Source organism: Passer montanus, unplaced genomic scaffold (genome assembly GCF_014805655.1).
Source record: "Passer montanus isolate IOZ18808 unplaced genomic scaffold, ASM1480565v1 scaffold33, whole genome shotgun sequence".
Classification (NCBI taxonomy): domain Eukaryota; kingdom Metazoa; phylum Chordata; class Aves; order Passeriformes; family Passeridae; genus Passer; species Passer montanus.
In genome coordinates, this window is record NW_024368041.1 from 9,942,460 (window position 1) to 9,963,350 (window position 20,891).

Genomic DNA, 20,891 nt, shown 5'->3' on the forward strand with positions numbered 1-20,891 from the left:
GGAGCTTCCTAGCTGGCATTCCAGCGCTCCGTGACCGCAGGAGAGCCACGGAGCCCGTCCTGCCTCATTCTGCAGCAGCTGCTTCAACTCCTCATCCCCACCAGAACTGCCCAGCTGCCAGGCCAAATCCCCATCACCCCTTCCCAGACATCCCAGTGCTGCAAAGCTCACCTGGGATTGTGGCATAAATACACACTTGGACAACACACAACACCCACCTTCTTCAGCTGCAAACAACAGCCACGTTTGGGACATGTTAAGATGTTAGGACTTGGTATTTCATGACCAGAGAAAGCAGATCCTTTCATTTCAAACGCATGGCAAAAAAAAACAAAACAAGAAAACCCCCAAAAAACCCAAAAAACAAAACCTCAAACAAAAGTAGAACGTGGATTTTTAAATTTATTTATTTATTGCAATTACAAGCCACTCCAAATAATTTTCATGTACTGATATGAAACAGCTGTGTTTGAGTACATGAATTAGACACCAGTTCAATATGAAGGTATGCACAAGTTTAGCTCCACAAGACAGGACTGACTAACTGCACATGAACTAGGCTTGTAAATAAAACCCAAAAACCAGCACTTTTGTGGCATGTGGAATGGCTAAGACAGAACTAAACAAAATGAACACTAGATTAATTATAATACGTTTACTTTGAACTAAGAAGTTTGTTAACAAAAATAATTTCCTTTCTTCTAAGTCCAAATACTGTCTAGAACTAGGAAATGCTAAATGTTTACAGCAAAGAAAGCTTGGAAAATAACTACCAGCATTTTTTTAAGGCATCAAGCTCTGTAGCTTATGCATCAAAGTCTTTTTTATAAATATACAGCCATGACATATCAAACCAAATAAAACCGATGTTTTTAAAAAAGCTATTTTAACTGAGGCTATGTTAGGTGTGCAAGTTACTTTAAAAATCCTTGTAGAGGTGCTAGCAATGTATTAGATCAACAAATAAGTTCACAACCTTCATCACCACACATGTTCCTCTGTCACCAGGGAGGACACAGGGTAAGGAAAAAGGGGTTACAGCAATGGGACGATGACAGAAAAATGGCTGTCCTTGGTTCACCATTGGTCAGCCACTGACAGCTTCAAAACTATCACCTTTCCAATGCTTATTAATCCAGCTTTCCCAGGACTAAGAAATCCTTCTAGTTTTAATTCTGACGAGTTGAGGAGAAAATATTTTACTTTTTAAAAGTATCTGTATTTTTGGTCATAATCATCTTTTACAGAACCACTATAGTGAACCTAAACAAATAAATACCTAGGTTTGGAATACTAACATTTAAATTCAACAAAGTATTTCATTAAGTGTTAGGGAATAAAAAAATAACATTTTGGAGGGGCTAGAAGAGAGAGCTGGATTATTGCAAGAATATTTTTTCTATTAGCAGCAGTTACTCTCATTGGCCATCCCTTTAAAAATAGAAGACTAGAGTGAAACAAAGAAGGAAAGAAATCCCAGGCAAGATCCAGGCAACAGCATGTGCAGATCCCACTAGGGAAAAATGGAAAGCTGAAGCTTTTCTGCAGATACTGTTCCTGATACCATGACTTTTAAGTTGTTCAGGAACTGAACCAGTGAAGACTTCTGAAGGAATACTTTCAAAAGCTGTTATTTCCATGAAAAGCAAACCATGGTGGGGGCAGCACAAACCACACCACAGACAAGGCTATACACTGTGGATTGGGAGACCAGCAAAACAGACTGGGTGATACGTTTTTAACCTTTATTTTGGGCTTGGGTTATGCCCATCTAACAATTAGGAGAACAACCTTCTTACAAGGAGACTTGGAATACAGAATTCCAGAGAAAACAACAAAAAGCAAAGCGCAGCAGATATGAGGCCTGCTAAGTATTGGGCAGCACTGATAATATTCTTTCCCCACAGCCCTAAGTAACAGAAGCTGCTAAAACTGACCATTGATGAAGCAATGAAGGGTTCATGGGTAACTGCAGAAGTTCACCACCACTGGTCATTCCAAGGAAGCCTAATCCTGTAGTTTATAACACAAAGCAGCAAAGAGCTCAGCTTGGGATCTCCATTTCAGCTCAGATTTCAGGAGATCACACCTACCAGACAGGGTAATTCACAGGGAGGCAATCCATCTCTGTCTGCAGAAACACTGCTTGACAAATATAAATGCACATACGTATTCATGACAGCTCCTCCTTCTGCTGTTGTCCAAGCATAGCCAGGTGCAGCAAACATCTGACTGAAAGCTGGAGCAGGTACAGCTTCCAGTCGGGGATGTTTACAGCAACAGACTACCATACCTCACTGCAGGGCCTTGGTGCAGAGCAGCTGGTCACCTCTAGGAGAGGGAAATAAAAAAAGAAAGGATTTAAGACTAACTTCTGTAGCATTCCAGCCAATTACTGTGCAGCTAATATTGAAGAAAACATGTTTTTACATTCAGTGGCAAAAATAGTTTTAGATTCACACACAACTTACATTAAATTAACATTTCTAAATGTAGCAACTAGATGAAAAATTCTCAATTTCAATATATATTTTGAGATGTCTCTAGGTTCAAACAGATTCATTCTTATTTATGTATTTTTTTATATTTATTTATAAATATATATTTAATTTATACATTTAAAATGGACATAAAATAATTATTATTTTAAAGATACATTGACTTTACTTCCCTATTCCTGGAGCTCTCAAAAACAGACTTTGGCTTTGAACTTTCCCATGAATTTTGAAAATGGCTATTCTCTCATAAATATTTATGGTTTTAAATACAGCTCTATGCAAAATTAAAGACAGAAGCAAAAACAAGCCATGTTTTTAATGAAGAAATAACAGAAACAGAAACTAGACAGAATTCTGAAAATATTTACCCTCAAGGTCAGAATCCTGCCTGATCAGTTTAAAGCTCTATTACAACAAACTGATTAAAATAAACCCAAACCAAACCTATTCTCTTTGGGTAAGCATTAAAGGAGAGGGAAAGCAACCTCAGGATGGAACCATTTCACTTCCCATCTTCAAGCTCCTATCAAAACTCCCACAACACTTGCACTCAATTTCTCTACGTTAAAAGAACCTTTATAATATTAAAATTCAGTATTTATACTGTATAATACTCAAAGAAGAAATAGTGCAACAACTAACTGGGTGAAATGCTTTTAGTAAAATACTTTCATGTAATGTACACTTTGTCCTAATGCTCTGATTTCACGCCATGGAATTGGGAGCATTCAACCATTCTGGCTTGATCATATTCACATACTACTTAGAAGCCTTAATTTTGTAGTTTATAGCAGAATGCCTTCCTCCCACTAACAGAGCTGCAAGCAGAATGATATATTCCCCACTTAGCAGTCCTTATCACTTCCAAATGGAAATAATTTTTCAAGTCACAAGTTTTTCAGTGCCAGATTATACATAAATTACAGCAATTCAAGGTTGCTTTTTCTCTGTTTAGATCTCCACAACAACTCATACAACCAGAAGTTATGACAAGGAGTTTGAAACTGAAAAAAAAACTACAGTAGTCAAGATTTCTTGTTACAGAAACCCAATCACATCCAGTTTTCAAAGAAAGGTTTCCCTCTGGAACACGAGAAATTGTTACCAGTAAGTGAATTTCATTATTACAGCAGCATGCCAAGATTAACGAGGAAGCTGCATGCAGTCACTATGGATACCATGCTGACCTTCATTATTTTTGAGAATAAATAACTAAAAAGCCAGTGGTCATTTGCAACAAAGGCCTCTTCAGGCTGTTCCAAAACTGAAAATTCCTATTTTACATTGGAAAGAAATAGGCTATTTCATGCAGAGGTAGGCACATGGTATTTGACTAATTAGGCTGCTGAGCATTAAATTGCAATGAGCCATTTCTTTGGTTCCTTTCTTTAACATTTCTTAAGGAATAATGAAGGTTACTACAATGTTACCTGCCCAAAGAGAACAAACTCTCCACAACTTTGTTTTGTTTTACCATATACATCATCACAAAAATGCCAATCTACATGACATCTCTTGCTGCTTTATTGGATTCACTATCTACTATAAATACCTGCATGACATCTTACCAAGTAATTATATTTGTTTAAAAGGAGTTGAAATTTTAATTTTCAAATGTGGTGTTGGAAAAGGCAGAGGCATTACAGGTGACAGTACAACTACATGCCTGAAAGACACAAATTTCTAGAAAAGTTCAGTCAAAACTGAAACCATACATTCATTAAGAAGCCTCTTCAGAGATTTTCCCAACCACTTCTTTTCAAACAAAGTAGAGAGCATGCTCCAATTTTTCTTAATGATACAGCCCTTTTGTTTTTGTAAAGACTAGAAGGTCTGAAAATAACCAGGATTTTTTCTAATATCATCACTAGCTGAAGAGCATTGGCTGCTGGCTTCTGTTAATGTCTTTAACTGTTTCTCTTGAGAACACTGACAAAATATATCATTCTTTGAAGTGTGAAATTCCCGCCTAACTCCACACATAGAGAACACAAGGAATAATGCAGATCTTCAGTAATACATGAAGTCCTTCTGACACCTGAAATTTACCTATTTGTTATTAGCAGCCATGTAAGATCACCCGCCTAGGAACTGTTCTTCAGCTGTCCATACTCCAGAATAACAACAAAAACAAATTAAAATCCTTATTTAACTACCAGAAAACTTGTGAATGCTGGCTGTTGACTTCCATTGTGAAGTTCTTCCTACTGTATTTAGATTTGTGTGCAGTTCAAGAATCCCTTTGATAGTTAGGATTTAATGTTTAATTCTCAATTCTCTTCTGGTCAATATGCATGACTAAAAAAAACCCTCATGGGATTTACTTCATGGAAAATTCAGGATTTAGAAGAGACACCATTACAACACTGTGTCGATTCACCAGTTCCAAATCAAAGCCATGCAGATCACCAAGACTTACTGCAATTTACCCAAGCCTCCATCAATAATTTACCAGTCACACAGAACTTCTATTGCACCTTTCATGAGCACCTTGAGCAAAAGGTCCAGCAAGACAGGAAGGAGGAGAAAGAAGAAAGGAAGAGGGTGAGGAAGCAAACAGCCCAAGAGCTTCCTCCTTCTCTTCTCCCACATCTTAAGACTTCCTCGCTCTACAACCACCATCACTCACCACTGAAACTCATTGTATTTGGGGCCTCAGTTGCCACATAAAAATATTGAAATGTGAATGGAGCCAAGGAGCCTGTGTGTGCATGCTCGTGTGTGTGTTTGGAGCCAAGATCTTGTCAGTCAAAGCAATTTAGCCTCAGATGCCTGATGCAAGCACAGGGTGATGAGAAATGACAGAGGCAGACAGATGCTCACTGTTGCCATGAGGGCTTTTTTTTTGAAGTGATGCATATTTACCAGAAGAGAACTGAGAATTAAACATTAAAACCTAACTAGGAATTCCTAAAGGAATTCTTGAACTGCACACAAATTGAAATACAGTAGGAAGAACTTCACAGTGGAAATCAAGAGCTTCCACTGTGAACTGCAGTGAACTTCTGACACCCACACAGAGTTCACTGCAGCACTACAAGTTAACAATACCCATCATGAGGAATTACGGTGAAGTAGGAAGTGAACACAAGTAGTTTTAACACTGAATTTCCTGTGTATTTTCAGAAAATCACATTCAGCTTCTTTTGACCACTAATACTTACACAGTGCAACGAATATAAGAGGGAGAAAGACCTCTTAAACTGGGACACGAATTCTAACACAATGATAGAGATTGAATCTAACATTACCAATTGGCAATAAAGAGGGGAAAAAAGTGCCTTTGTATTTTAAAAATGTCTGGGAAACCATGAAAGTAGAATATTACTAGCACACCTCAGATGGAATTTCAGTGAGGGCTGGATGCATATACCATATGAAATTATTTCTGTAAAACAAACAACTAGAAGCCTATGTGGTAAATTAATTTTCATCTGACAAAAGGGGTTGTAAGGAGAACAAACTACTGAAAAAGGATAATGGTGTGAGACAAAATAAAATTCAGATTCTGATTCAAGATTGCTCCACATCTTAGTCTGAACAAAGTTCGAGAAAGTCATAAATTTAGTGTGCTCTGCCTAACAATGATGGCAGCAGTTACATACCCCCTTCTTCCCCACCAGAGTCTCATTTTTCTGGCTCAGCAACACAGCTCAGCCTAAAGAAACCATATGGTTATTTAGGGAACAGCATCTTGGCTCTCCACGGGGTGGAGTACCATACCCAAAATGTCATTCAGGCCAACTGAAGTCTTTATTTCAGGGAAGTTCTGCAGTAACTGGTTATCTCCACAGTCACCACAGGAGGTAGGAAGTGGCTAATTCAAGGTCATTTTGCTTTAAAAATGAGCTGAAAAAATTTAAAGTTCATCTACCACACTAAAAAGTTATCATAATGAGTTACCCTCATAAATCCCAACCTGAAAATTAACCTGCAATCAAGAACAGAAAAAAGAAGAAACAGTATTACTACCCTTACTTGTATTTCTCTTCCTCAGTACACAGTCATCCAGCTGTTTATATTGCTACAGGACATACAGCAACATGTACTGTTATTTTCACTTTCTAGATTTTAAACTTTTCCAGCAGGACAGCCTCATCCCAATTCACAAGAAACACGTGAACAACCAGAACTACAAAATTAGAGCAGAAATATGAATACTATGAATGTATTAGGCCAGATTTCACATAAATATTCCCTCAAGTTTTCATTGAACAATTCCTTTCTCAGTGTCAGCAAGAAATTTTGATTATACAACCTAAGTAGGTTTGACATTGTACCTCATTACTGCTACCCATGGCATAGTTTCAATTTCATAGTTTCAGCTATTTACCTCCTTTGCTCCCTCTTACAGGAAAGGAACTTTTGCCTCATTCCTGGTAAAGATCTACAGGGAAACCAGATGGCTCAATGTGGGTCAGATTATTGTAGATATTTAATAATAAACTATTAAAACAAACTACAGCTCCCTCTACCTGACATATCTCCCTGTTATACTGAAGAATCTTCCAACTCCTAATATGGGCCCACAATATGTCTTTTCTTCTTTCAAGGTAACCAATCTCACTGATCCAAGATGACAAAACTGCCTGTAAATCTGGCCTCTTTCATTTTAAAGGCATCTTTAAAGCATAAAATTCAGAAGATGCTCCAATCTGAAAAAATACAAAAGAAGTTCATACCAGTGATCTGATTAGTCTGACTGGAAGACAGAAGTACAAGGACAAAAAAACCACTTAAACTTGACAAGAAACAGAAATTAAGAATACACCTAACAGATGTTCATTGCAGTGCCCTCTAAAAAAAAATCTAAATATCAGGAATGGTAAAGATTGAATTATTTGTAGTAAGTTCACTACTGAAGGTCTCCACACCTGCCAACTCAAACATGGCTGAGCACAGATGGAAAAACCTCCCTAAAAAGACAGAAACCAAAAAAATCTATACAAATATGTCGTTTGTTAAGTAGGTTGTTGGTTGTTTGGGGGTTCTTTTGAGTGGATATCAATTGAGTCTGGTGTCCCAGACTCCAATCAATGACACATTTAGCACACTCCTTCACTTAATGACTTTTCACTCACATTTGCAATTATAATTCTCTGGTGATATCAGCTGCCAACAATAGTTCTCTCTAACACTGTGAGGGAACGAGTAGAGAACTGCAAGCAGACATTCCAAGTCCCTTTGCTTACCTTGCTGAACAAGGGCACATTTGGACAGTCTGCTAACAGCAGGGTCCAACAACCAAGTCTGCAGCAATTACTAAACTGCTGCAGAAGCCGGTAAGGGCCAGGCCACCAAGAGATCCACAGAGAATGTTCCCATTTTAAGGATAATCCTCTGTGAATGTATTCCAATCCTTCCAAATGAGTATAGCTGCAAATATGACAAGTCCTGGCATCATCACACTGAATTTTGAAAGCAGAGTCTGGAGGCTGCTGCTGCAGCCTGCAGGCTCTGCTGAAAGTACAGTGTCACAACCACCTATTTTCCCTGCTGTATATTTAATTGCTCCACTGCAATTAAATAATATATAAAGGATATCAGACTGAGAACCAATCTATACACTGGTATCAATCCTAACCTTGCTCCCAGAGCATATACACTTTTTTAAATTACTTCAAAGAAAATAAGCTCAACCCAGCAAGCATGCAACTCACAAACACCAGATAAGTGCACAGCTCTTGGGTTTACAAAACATCTTTGTTCTTATGCAAAAGTTTTTCTTTTTTTTTTTTAAGAAAGTCAATTACTTGTTTTGCAATAATACTCAGGAGATCCATTCTTTTAAGCATATTTGTAATCCTGCTTCCACAGAGGAAACAGTGCACGCCAGAACAGCACAGTCATGGCATCCACTTCAGAATCAACAACCTCAAAACCAAAACCATACAGCATGAAATACTACTAAACTCCTTTCAGCTACTTTCATACTGATTATCTCTATTTAAAATGCAGATTTCACCAAGTCTGCCTCAGAAAATAATTTTCAAGATTTACTGACAGTAATTGGAACCAGACACAGTGCGCTGGCCAAGCAGCTCATTTTGAAAACATTAACTCCATATTATAGAATCAATCTTACATCAGATCTGACAAATAGACTTGGAAAATTACTGCTTTCAGAGCCTCTCAAACACCATCTCCCCCAGCATTAAGCCACCTCCTTCAATAATTTATAACAAACAAGAATTAAAATAGACTTTCCTAGTTTGTAAATTTTCCGGGCATATAACTGATAAATTTGAGTTATATTTCCCTACTTGAAACAACTTAAGAGTTGAAATTTAGTTACTGGACTTATATAATAAGGCATAAAACTTTCTGAAGAAGACAGAAGTAACTTTTAGGAAGATTTTTTTTCCTATATAATGAAAATAATTTTTGTTTTTCATACTGACTGCTAAAAATTTTGCTTACCAACTACTAAATTAGTTGGGTTTTTTTCTGTATTCTGTGCTGCATTATGCCAAGATTCATCAAATCACAGAATATCCTGATTTGGAAGGGACCCATAAGGATCATGAAGTCCAACATCTGGCCCTGCACAGGACACCCCATGAATCACACCATGTGTCTGTGAGTGTTGTCACCTACTAAAGCATCATGGCATTCGCAGGAGGTTCCCACCATCCTCATGCCTGAGAACTCCAAAGTATAGAGTCCCATCAGCTTCTGGAAGAACTATGGAAAAAGTCTGGATGAAATTAATGTTGATAATCTTAAGGAATTAACAAATATTTACCAAAGGCAGAGCATAGCTGACTCCTGGGGGGCTCTGATTTAAGTTGAATGGCCCAGAGAACATTCTTTGACTTCAGGACAACTTTCAGGACAGGTCTCCCACCGCAGGCTCATGTGGAGTCTGAGGTGCCCAGAGCTCCAGGAAGAGAAGGGAAGCTGGCCAGATTTCTGGATCACACAGCTGCAAGCAGAAAACCAGCTGCATCTTGGCCAGGTAGGACTCCAGGGGCCATCCCAGAGCCCCAAACACTCACCAGGATCCAGAAAGCTGAGGCAGAGCACACCCTCAGCAAACTGGCAGAGGACTGGAAAGTGGAGAAGAGAGGTCTCACACAGGGAAGGGCAGCACTTCCACAAACATAAACATACATGGATAAGCCCAAGGATGGGGCCAAACCAAACCTCATCAGGCCCAGGGCAGGAAAGCAAAGCTGTGCCCCAGGGCAGAAGAACCCCACAGGCCCAGCACAGGCTGGGGAGGGCTGGCACAGCACCAGCCCTGCAGGAAAGGGCCCAGGCACTGGGGCAGATGCCAGAGGGAACAGGAGCCAGCGGGAAGAGGGTGATCCCTGCCTGGCCAGACCCTGGCAAGGCCACTCTGCACACATCTGGTGCCCAGGTGGGGACCCCACTCCAGCAGGAGCCTGAGGAACCAAGGAGGGTCCAGCCATGGGTACCCAGGGGGTCAAGGGCCTCAGGGGCATCATCCACAGGGAGAGGCACAGGGAGACCGGCCTGTTTTCTCTGGCACACAGAGGACTGAGACCTTCTGAGAGCTGCCTACAGCTACACCAGGATGGGAGCTGTAAAAACAGTGCACACAAACACTCTCAGCCCTGGCAGACAGGGTAAGGAAGAGCAATGGCCACAAAAGGCACCATGGAATATTCAGGTTGGACACAATGACAATCTTTTTCACTAGGAGGGTGGTGAAGAGCAGGCACAAGTTTCACACGGAGGCCGTGAGTTTGCTGTTAGTGGGGGTTTTCACAGCTTCAGGGGTCAAAGCCATGACTTCTCACCCAGTGCTACTTCTATCCCTCCTTTGAATGAGTGGTTGGACCAGAGACCCCCAGCAGCCTCTTCTGACCATTACACCTGCAATTCCATGATCTCATTAATTCCTGTGATATGCTTCCAGCAACTACAGTCTTGTTTATATAATTGTCCTCAGACATAATGAAGTCAATATTGGATATAGAACTATCCATAGATTACATCAGTACAGTCTTTTCTATAAATAACCAGGTGTTATCAATAGATTCCACTGCCAGCAGGTCCAACAGTTCTGAAATCACAAATACTTGATGTTAACACTATTTTTATCAGGTGAGGCCAAATATTTAAAAAAATAAATTGCAGAGAAAATAGAAGTTGCATACCTAAGGCTACTGTACTTAAATATGCTGCCAAACACAATCCCATGGTCACTTCTGTAGATGATTCAATGTTCTTCCAGGAAAAGAACCCTTCAAGATTATAATTTTATGCCAGTATATTAAAGAACATGCAATATGAAAGATATTTTTACTTAGCTTGTATGCAGGGACTCCCTCAAATTTGAAAAAGGCAGCAGAATGTTTCCTACAATACACTCTTCTGAACACGAAAACTATAAAATGTTATTCTGAAGCAATACACAGGGATGCCTTACATTTAAGGACTGACTACTGATTTTCAGTCTCTTTTTTTCCCAGCAAATCTCACTTTTGTGTTCTGCCAGTACTGAATACAGCTTTTCAAACTATCATAAACTAAATAGTGAAGGTGGACAGTATGATCCAAACTATTTCTCAGTCACTACAAGTGCAGAGCTTCCGTAAAAATCAGAATTAAACCATTTACAGTAAACAAACAGTTTAGAAGTAACTCAGGAGTAGGACTGGTTTCTACAACTCATTCCCACGACAGTGCAGTTTAAGAAACAATTCAATGCAACCAACAAAACAGCTTGGTGAAGGGGAAACCTAGATAATTGCCTGATATTAAAATCTGGGGGTTTGGGTACTTCTGGTGCAGCAACCCTGAAATTCCCACACTGTCACCAAGTTTCAAACTAACAATGAGCTACTCAATTTTATCAGATTAGTAGCTAAAATGAACTCTCTTGCTTGCGTTGACTGATGCTTTTCATACCTTTTGGTTAGCTAACTAAAGCAACCCTCTTAAAAAACACAAACCTCAACCTTCTGCCCACATCAGTGGGTAGTGTACTGCCATGGGAGGAGATCTGAGAAACCACAGTTTGTGCTGAAGACAGTATTTAAATTACACATACCCCAGGGCAGCTCACTTCAGAACAGGCTCTAATCCTGCCTAAGGTCTAAATATCCACAAACTAAACCCATCAGTGAAGTCTGGAAGCACATGTTTCAATTCTCATTCTTCCAAAACATGACTTGCATGTTCAGCAGGATCAGCAGCAAAGAATGCCAGTACCCAGCCTACAGTGACAGGCATTCTGGGGATAACAACACACAGTTGTTCTCACGTTAATCTTAAAGCATTTTTTATTAGCTCTGCAAAATACAGAGTAATACAAGAATATAACAACTACGTGCAGCTGAATTTTGTGTCGTACTTCAAACAAAACAACTGCGCAACAAGAACATCATTTAATGCAACTTAGCATTGCTTTATAATTATCTTAATGAGAGAGGCTGTTGCACAATGACTGTTCCAAAACCATGAAAAGAATACTCACACCACAGAGCCTGACTGCTGGTACATTTTCAGGATGGCTTAAACTGAACATGTCAAAAGCACTGTGACAGAAGGGTAGTCAAGTTCTCTGTCTTCCAGCTGAGGGATTCCTACTTCCTCTACCACTCCAGGAATTTTTGGATTTCATGATGCAGTTTACTTGGACAACCACTATATTAGCTGCAAAATAATAATGGGGAAAAAATAGAGGAAAAACCATGAGTTTTCTGCAACAGAAGGCAGATGATCTCAATTACTGGAGAGCAGTTTGATCCTCAGCACTGACAGGAAGGCACTGCATGGGCCAGGACTGCCTGTTTTGGTGGCGATGCAGTGCTAAACCAAGATAGGTGAATTGTTTAACCACAACAGAACCTTCCCTTCCCCTGGCTCCCTAAAAAGACAGAAATACTTAAGACATTTGGTATCAACATGTTGAGTGGGGAACAGTACCATGAGCAAGATGTAGATCTCAGAGAAAGAGTAAACAAGAAAAAATTAATTTGGCAAAACCACACTTCCTCAAAGGGAGTATTAACTTTGCGACCATTAGATGCAGCTTCAATATTTCCCTGCCTTGCAAGAGGAACATGACATTTGGAAAAAAAAAAATCAGCAGAGGAACATCAAGTTGCTTTTCACTCTCCACATTGAAGTTCACCCCCACTGCAAGTCTGAACACTGTCCTTCAGCCTCTTTTGTTAACACTGCACATTAACATGGAGCTCTTCCCACAGGCTTCTGTGCCAAACACAGTCAGCAGACTCCACCTCCATGGAAATCAGCTGAGCAATTCCACAGCAATCACTTCTCCTAAATGCTGGAAGGAGTCCCAAGTCTGTTTTCTGTTCCCAATGCTCCACTTGCCAGTTCTTGGTACAGTGCAGGTTAGTCCCGAAAGCACGTGGCCCTTGGGGAGGCCAAGGCAAAGCAAAAGAGCACAAGAAGACACAGAAACCTTTCCGAGTAGTCAGAAGCATCTTAAAGCACCTCAGGCAAAAATACCCTTGAAGACTTTGCTGGTATAAAACGTTGCTGAATACTAATATTCCCGAAAAATATCTGTGAAAACCTCCACCCAAGGATGTGGTTCTGTCCTCCTTCACTGACTGGAAATGACACATGTGCTGCTGACACATAAGCATCAGTTACTTCATTAGGTCAAGGGTACAACTGTGCAGAATTACCATGAGTGATGAAAGCCAAGCCCAAGAGTAGAGCTCCCACACAAAAATGTCATTAAATCTGGACTTTCTGCACTGCAGATTTTATTTTCTATACAAGAGCCTGAAATAAAGCTCATTAAAGCTAGGCATTAACCATAATAAATCAGCTAAAAAAAATAATTAAAACTGCTCACCTAATTTCACCATATTTGCATATGAAAAATGTTTACAAAAATATAAAAATAAGCAAAAAATATGGCTCTCCATAGGAATCCTGCCATACTCAGTTTATGAACCAGATGATGTCCCCTGAAAGAGGTCTGAAGTGCAAGGATGCAACAGTCCTTAAAACTTACTCTGCCTGTTGAAAGAGCTACAACCACATGAGCTCAACAGAAATGCTGTAGAAACATGCAAAAAGTCCATCTGAGCAATCGATTTCATGTGCAGTTTGTAGCTTTCTTTCAATGTGAAGCATTCAAATATAGCTGGTGTTAGAGCAAAAAGCATCAGCAGTAGCATTTCTAGAACACAGAGGTTTTGTGAAAATTGCTAAAAGATAACCTGTACAATGGGACCTACAAATGCACACTTTAGGAAATGCTGTAAACACACACTTCCAGTCATTTGTGTACAATAAACTCAAGCACCAAAACTCACCACTCTTGCACAAAGCCATGGTCAGCTGCCTCAGGCTCCACTTAAATGCAGGAAACAGAATCATAGTTGGCAAAATCTGACAAGCTCCGAACGCAAGTGAAAGCTAATATTTAATCTTGCAAATACCAACTTAACTAAAATACTACTTAGAAGTACAACACCTCAAGCTAATTATATTTAACAACTTAAACCAGTAGCTTCAAAGACAGGAAACACCACAGAGTTATCAATAGCCTGTACACCACAGTGCTTCAGCCTCCAATGATCTGCAAGTTCCATCTGTGCAAAGATTAACCAGACGGCCAAAATAACTTGATTCTACAGAGGGGGAATAAATGACTAAAGCAAACAGCCATAGTTCAACTTACCTGCACATTATAAACTGTCTAAATTATTAAGAAATAGATTTGTAGCATACCAGTAAACTGACAGAAAACTAACAGTCACCTCTTTTAAAGAAGGCAAATTAAGCAAACTTTACCCCTTCTTCCCCCCTGCCAAAAATAAATTAATGATTAAGAGTCTTTGAGAATTGCAGCAGAGGTTTGGTTTTACTGGGATGTCTGATGCTTTCAGGAGAAATTTAAAAGTAGTATTACACATTACAGTGATTCAAGCTGTGCAAATAAAGGTTGTTTCTCAATTTCTATATAAGCAAGAAGTCAGGAATCATTAACTACAACAAGAAGGAACTTCACACTGAAGTTCATGTTGTGTAAGAAAGAACAACAAAGACACCAAACTTCTCCCTGATCTTGCAATATGCAACTTCACATTATCATACAGAATCACAGCTTCCATCAGTTCATTAGAACCAAGGAATGTTTAAGTACAGAGATTCATTATACTTACATGAGATTTTACTGCTTCTAGTTAATATTTGGCATAACCTGACTCTTAACTGAAACATCAGCTTAGCAGACCCTGATCTAACTAGTGTGTTTATCAAGACAAGTCATTCAGTTACCATATTCAAAGCAAAAACCTCACCATAAAATTTTAATTAGGTTTCTGAACTCAAAGCAGTCATGCAGGCTGAAATCAAATGAAGAATGCAAGACAAAACAATCGTGCCTAATCATATAATATTTGAGGATATCAACTACTACATTTATTTTGTAATTAATAATAATAAATCATTGGATCAGACATGGGAACGCTTTTTTCAAGTTAGAGTAATCATAAAAAGACAGGAAGTCAAAATGGACAAATGAGTAGTTTAAGAAAATATCACAGATTTCCTTGTTAAAGAATCTGTCTTGCATCACAGCTAAGTCAAGTTTGAACACTGCAAGTTCTTTTCAGCTAGAGATATGCACACCAATCTTCAGAAAGCCCTAGATGTCACCTTCACCTTCCTTAGCATTTTCATTGAAATACTCCCTCAATATATTCAGAACAGATGAGAGACAGGTTGCACAAAAACTGGCTGCCCTAATACCAGAACATTTCCAATGTTCCAGTGACCTGAAAGTACCTGATCCTGTCAGCAGACAGCTTAGTTATCCCACTGCAAAGGGCTGTGTGAAATTTGTCCTTGACCTACAGGGAGATCCAAGGGCTATGCTCACAGAGCCACCACCAAGAAAAACATTCCTGAACACTGCCTTTGTTGCACTGGGAGAAAGTATACACCTGTCAAACTAATATTAAAAATTAGTTAGCTGTAGTATTTCTTATCTTAACCTAATTTGATAGGAAAAAATGTGTTTACTTATCCTTCTGCAAGTGAAATATTGATTGTTCTTAAGTTAAAGTTTTACTGGGTAAGTTTACTGAACAGTAATTTAAGATAAGCAAAACTCCAAAAGAAGCAGACTAGGGAGAAGATGTGAAAGAATATTTATTTACAAGCATGATCTGTATATAATCAGATAATTTAGTTAAAGTTTATCAGCAGGGCTAAAAATCTATCACGAGATCTCTATAACATGCTCAAGATACTCCCAGAAAACATAGAGTTAACAAAACACACTACACGAATCATATGAGCATGTTGCAAGCGTGTTCATTAAAGTACTGATGCATATCAAATATGGACCAGTCAGCCAGGAAAATGAATACAGATAGAATGGAAAAGCAACTCTTTCAACACAAAGGTGCCCATCTCCAGCCAGAGCCCAAGTGAGGATGAGGTAAAAGACAGGAAGATGTGATGGAAAACTCAGCAACTTTAACTTTGAATACTTAAAGCTAACATTAATGAGAGACTGTTACTGTCTTGTCAAGCCCAAGAGCAGAGACCTGCTTTAGAACTCTAGGTAAGAACAGCCAGATGTGTCACCATATATATATACCAGAACACAATTTTCTGTCTGTTCTGCTTTTACCCTTTTGTCTCCCATTTCAATCTTATTTAATAAGTCTGCCTTCTGCTTTACTATTTTGTTTGCCTGGTACTGAGGATATGGGGAAAGGAGACAGTTTGGTGAAGGCTAAAAAACCTGCTCTGTGCCAGCAGCTCCAAGAAGTACCCTGAGAGAGGTGCTTTGGAAGCTCATGCGCCGAGGAACATTTTCTGCCAAGCTGCAGAGGGTCAGCAGGGCATCTTCTGTTGCCAAAAAGCACTTTCCAGAAGCTACAAATCTGAGCCTTTTCTGGGAGTTATCAACAGTACACAACACAGCTCCCCACTCACCCAAAACTGCAAACTCACGCTGTGATTTCTGCATGTGAAAGTCCCCATGGAAGTCAGAGCACGGCCACTTGGAGCGGTGAAGGGAGCAGTGTGGACAACACACAGACACCAGCTCAGTCCTCAGAACACTGGGAAACACTCTGAACATCTGCAGAATGACAGCCCTGCGTTTGGCTGAACCCTGCTGTAGCTGCAGAGAGAACAATGAAGTGCATGAATAAAGCCCTCTGAGGCTCAGCTGGCAGTTTGATTTATTATACTCACGTTAAGCCTCCAATGTTCATTCTCTGCGTAGCTCAGATACAGCAAAGGATTTGATTTGGACTAACTTACTTTATTTCTATATTCTTTACATAAAATGTCCATGTTCTTACAAATTTCACTAATACCACTTTGATAGCTAACATGTTGATTCAGTGTGAAACATCAGAATTAAACAGCCTTTTAGCTTCCTCATTCCCACAGGATTCATCATGCCCTCAGACACGAAACAATCTTATCTAGGGCACTTCTTGGGAATATTTTAATCATTTTCCCTTTATCTTTCTAACCTTCACATCTGCAGAAATACAGATCACATTTGCTCTACCTTCTCATGCTGTTAAACTCTTTCCTGCTGTTGTTCAGACTGAGGCAGTGTATAAGGAGCCAACTGGTATTACTAAAGGATAACTGCAGGCATGCAAAATTATCTGTACTAAATAAATTTTAAACTGAAAGGTATGTTGTGATCCTTCCATTCAAATGCCAGCTCAGACACTGCCTCTTTTTTGGGAAGTAGGACATTCTCCAGTTAGACCAGTTCACTACTCTATGGAACTTCCTGAGTAAGAAAAAAGCAAGAACATTTTGAAACAAATACAAACAGAACCAAGTTACTATTGATCAACTGTACCTCAATACACTCTCTTCCATACGTATATCTTATTGTTATTATAAATTGATATTATAACCTTTTCCAAGTAAGAATCAGTATGGAAGGAGGGTTTGTTTTTTTTTGTTATATTTCTGGGTTTATTTTTTTTCTACACTTTCCAAGTAAGAATTATGGAAGGAGGGCTTGTTTTTTTTTTTTGTTATATTTCTGGGTTTTTTTTCTACAACCCTTATCATTGCCCAGGAGGTTACAGGATCAAACATTCACCAGTGCAGCCATCCCTCCTGCTCTTCTTTCCATTCCACACTGCAACAGGACATCCAACCAACAATCTGGAAAAGACCACTGAGCCAGGCAATGAACACTCAGGCCAGACAACTACCCAAAGTGTTTTCCAATAAATTAGATAAAGTAAATTATGCAAACAATTTATCACAACTAATTCATACATACGATTTATCACAACTAAGTCATACTACCTTCCAGATCTTTTCAGAAAAAGAAACAGATCTATCATCTCACATGTTCAGGCACTAAGATTTTGGATCATTTTAATATTATTCCATATCATGCATGCCAAAGGTAGATCTGAAAAAACTTGCAGAGGAAGTCTATAACAAACTGAACAGATTTTTTTAAATGTTTTCCAGTCCTGATAGTTCTGAAAGCACTGACCTTTCCCTCATCCCAGAAGTTCCCTTCACTCTGGTGGGCATGCCTTCACCCTCAGACACACTTGTACCTTGAAGTACCTTGAAGATTTTTACCTCTCTGGAGTATGGAACACTGATCACAACAGAAAAAAATCCCCAGCCTGTTCACCAAACCCAAAATGCAGCAGCATGCAACAGCATACTGACAGTCTATTCAGCTTGTTCTCAATCTGATTATTCACGTGTTCTGTACTGACTGCCATCTGCCCACTCCTCCTCCTGTCTGTATCTGACACAGACTTTGTGCCATCTCATAAGCCTTTTTTTTGGCACTTTTCTGCATACTTCCTTCAGGACACTGCTACACAGAGGGAATACACTTCATTTTAAGATTGTTTCCTGGAGCACCCCAGGCATGACATTTCTAATCAACTCAAATTTAGAAAAGGTTTTGCCATGTAACACTCAAAAAAGCCCTATATATTTATATTTTGCTTTTAAAACATTTATATGTATATAATATGCATGCAGATAAAAATTATACATATTAAATACACATATAAATATATATACATACATATTTAAGACAGGAGATAGATTCAAAAAAAAGTCAGCCACACACTCTTTTTTTCCCCATTTAAACTGCAATTTGAGCACTAATCACCAGAAGTAATACCAGCGTAAGCGCACAGGTATTTTTATTTTAAGCAAACAATCCACTGCTTCACAGGACTTGACAGTTGTCTCTATTAACTCCATGGCTGTTGTAGCCAAATCTTATCATGCACTGAAAAGGACGTTGGGATTAATTACGCAGCTCCAATCTGGCCCTTTTATTAGTACCAGGAATGTTCATTCCCCAAGTTGTACATGACAGTCACTTAAAACTCCATCTGGCTTTTATGACTTACACCAGGAACTTCCGTACTAAGAGTTCATGAATGTATTAACTGCACCAGGGGTTTTGGATTTTTTTCCTCTCTCTCAAATAAAGAAGCTCGCAACAAACAGCTGAAGTATGAACAAACCTCCAAGTGCCTGTTAGCACTTGGAAATTTAGGAAGCAAGAAAGATTCTTTGCTTCTTTACACAATGCTTGTTTGAAAAATGTGGAGAAAAATAAATGCAGAAGATCATTCTCTTTACTCTCTCTGCTGCTGACCTTTAGACCTGACACCCACCGCATCCGGTGGGAAACTTTTTCCAAGAGCCTTCTTATAAATATTTTAGCAGATTTAAGCATCCAGACCGCATTTTATTTGCCCACATCTACTAAAAAAAGCTACTGATTCATGACAACATATATGTGGACCTTTATATTTATATAAGTATCTGTCACACAATAAGATATTGTGAAATATTGAACATGCCACGTGAAGATACTTTTGAAGCTTGGGGTTTTTTGGAGGAGTTTGCTTTTTTTACAGTATTTATTCTTACAGCTGCTACAAGGCTCTAAAATACAACTTCATTGCTGCCTGTTCTCCTGTATATGGTTTTAAAACAGATTTGCATATCCTCCATAAATAACAAAAGCACTAGGAAAAGTCCATGCACCCCTATCTTTGGTCAATAAACGTAACAGTGATAACTCGATTTCCTTCTCAAAATATAATTTCAAGTTTCTCTTAGATGTTTTGCCAATAAATGTCCTTAAACTTGCAAGAACAGCTTACTTAAAGGAATCTGTTCAGCTTTTCAGCATCTAAGGACTGCACCTGTTCCTTTTTAGATAACCAGCCCCCTTGTCAAGTCTTGCATTCCTCTTGTTTCTCCACTACAACAAGAAACTGTTTTGTGCAGTACAGAGCAAGTCACTCTAGAAAGTCACAGGAAAGATTTCTGTTACTTCCATAGGGAACATCAGCACTCCTCTCCAGGTGCACTTTTCCTCCAGGTCAACCCTTCTTCCCTCCGTAGATGGTTTCCCTAGAGAGCTACAGATTTCACAGTCTTGTAGACGGCTGTGCCAGATTAGTGCTCATAAGGAAACTTTCTAGCTGCTCCTAACAAGCCATGGAGTCAGACAAGGACAACCACATTCACCAAGACAGGTAATCAGGAATTTGGCTCCCTCACACTGCTACGGCACTAACAAAAGAGACAGAAGTATGAAACATTAGACACTGTTCAAAGAAGGTGCTGTTTACTTAGAACTAGATTATGCACATTGCTTTACTGCAAGATTTTATGCCAGCAAAGTTCAGCTAGATTTAGCAAGCAAGAAAAACAGAAGAAATGTTTGGATTTAGTGCTTATAATGGAGGGTTTGTTTCAATTTCACCCATCAAGTGGCAGTCCTTTCATTACACATGATAAAATGCTAACTGCAAGGACAAGTTTGAAGGGTCAGTATCTGAAGACACAATTCCTCCCAAAGACCTTGTAACAAGAAGTGTGCACTGACAGTATAATAAAAGCCTTTATTTTCCAGTCTTAGCATTATCGAGGCTTCTGTTGACACTGAAGTCCTTTGGGTTTTATGGCTGTTTTATCACCAGCCATCAAAACTGCATTAGTGGCCCATCTACATATGATACAGATCAAGGCTTCAGTCCAGTAAAACCTCTGTCACATGGCTTCATAGTGGTTACAGCTCTGTTACCAAAAGGGGCAGGGGACAAGCTGTGTCTCACTCCAAGTTATTCCTCAGATGTCTCCCAGGACACTGTTATGCTCCTGGCTCATAGGAAACTTGCATGCAGACATTTGAGACAAGCAGCAGCTCCCAACCCCTCCCGTAAGATAACGCCAGTAAATTATCATGCATGAGAACAGCAGGACAGGATGTACAGTGTGAGCTTACATAAGACACAAGGCACTGCTGGGAACCAGCACAAGTGAACAGCATAAATGGCTCAGAAAATGCTGATGTCACTCGTGTACGTTCGGCTTGCGCGGGCCAAGTTTCTCTGAACCCAACACTGGCCTTTCTGGCTGTTTGCAAATCCT

General features: G+C 39.3%; 1 long non-coding RNA gene across 2 annotated transcripts; it reads right to left on the reverse strand.

Moving 5' to 3' along the window:
- Window positions 1-382: 382 nt before the first annotated feature.
- On the reverse strand, window positions 383-17,402 carry LOC120505194. 2 transcript variants are annotated; one of them, XR_005628187.1, is made up of 3 exons: window positions 16,428-17,402; window positions 11,947-12,125; window positions 383-2,331 (listed from the first exon to the last, which is right to left on the reverse strand). It is a non-coding gene; the product is annotated as an uncharacterized LOC120505194 (long non-coding RNA). The 2 variants fall into 2 exon arrangements; XR_005628186.1 differs by having other exon boundaries at window positions 16,410-17,402.
- Window positions 17,403-20,891: the final 3,489 nt, after the last annotated feature.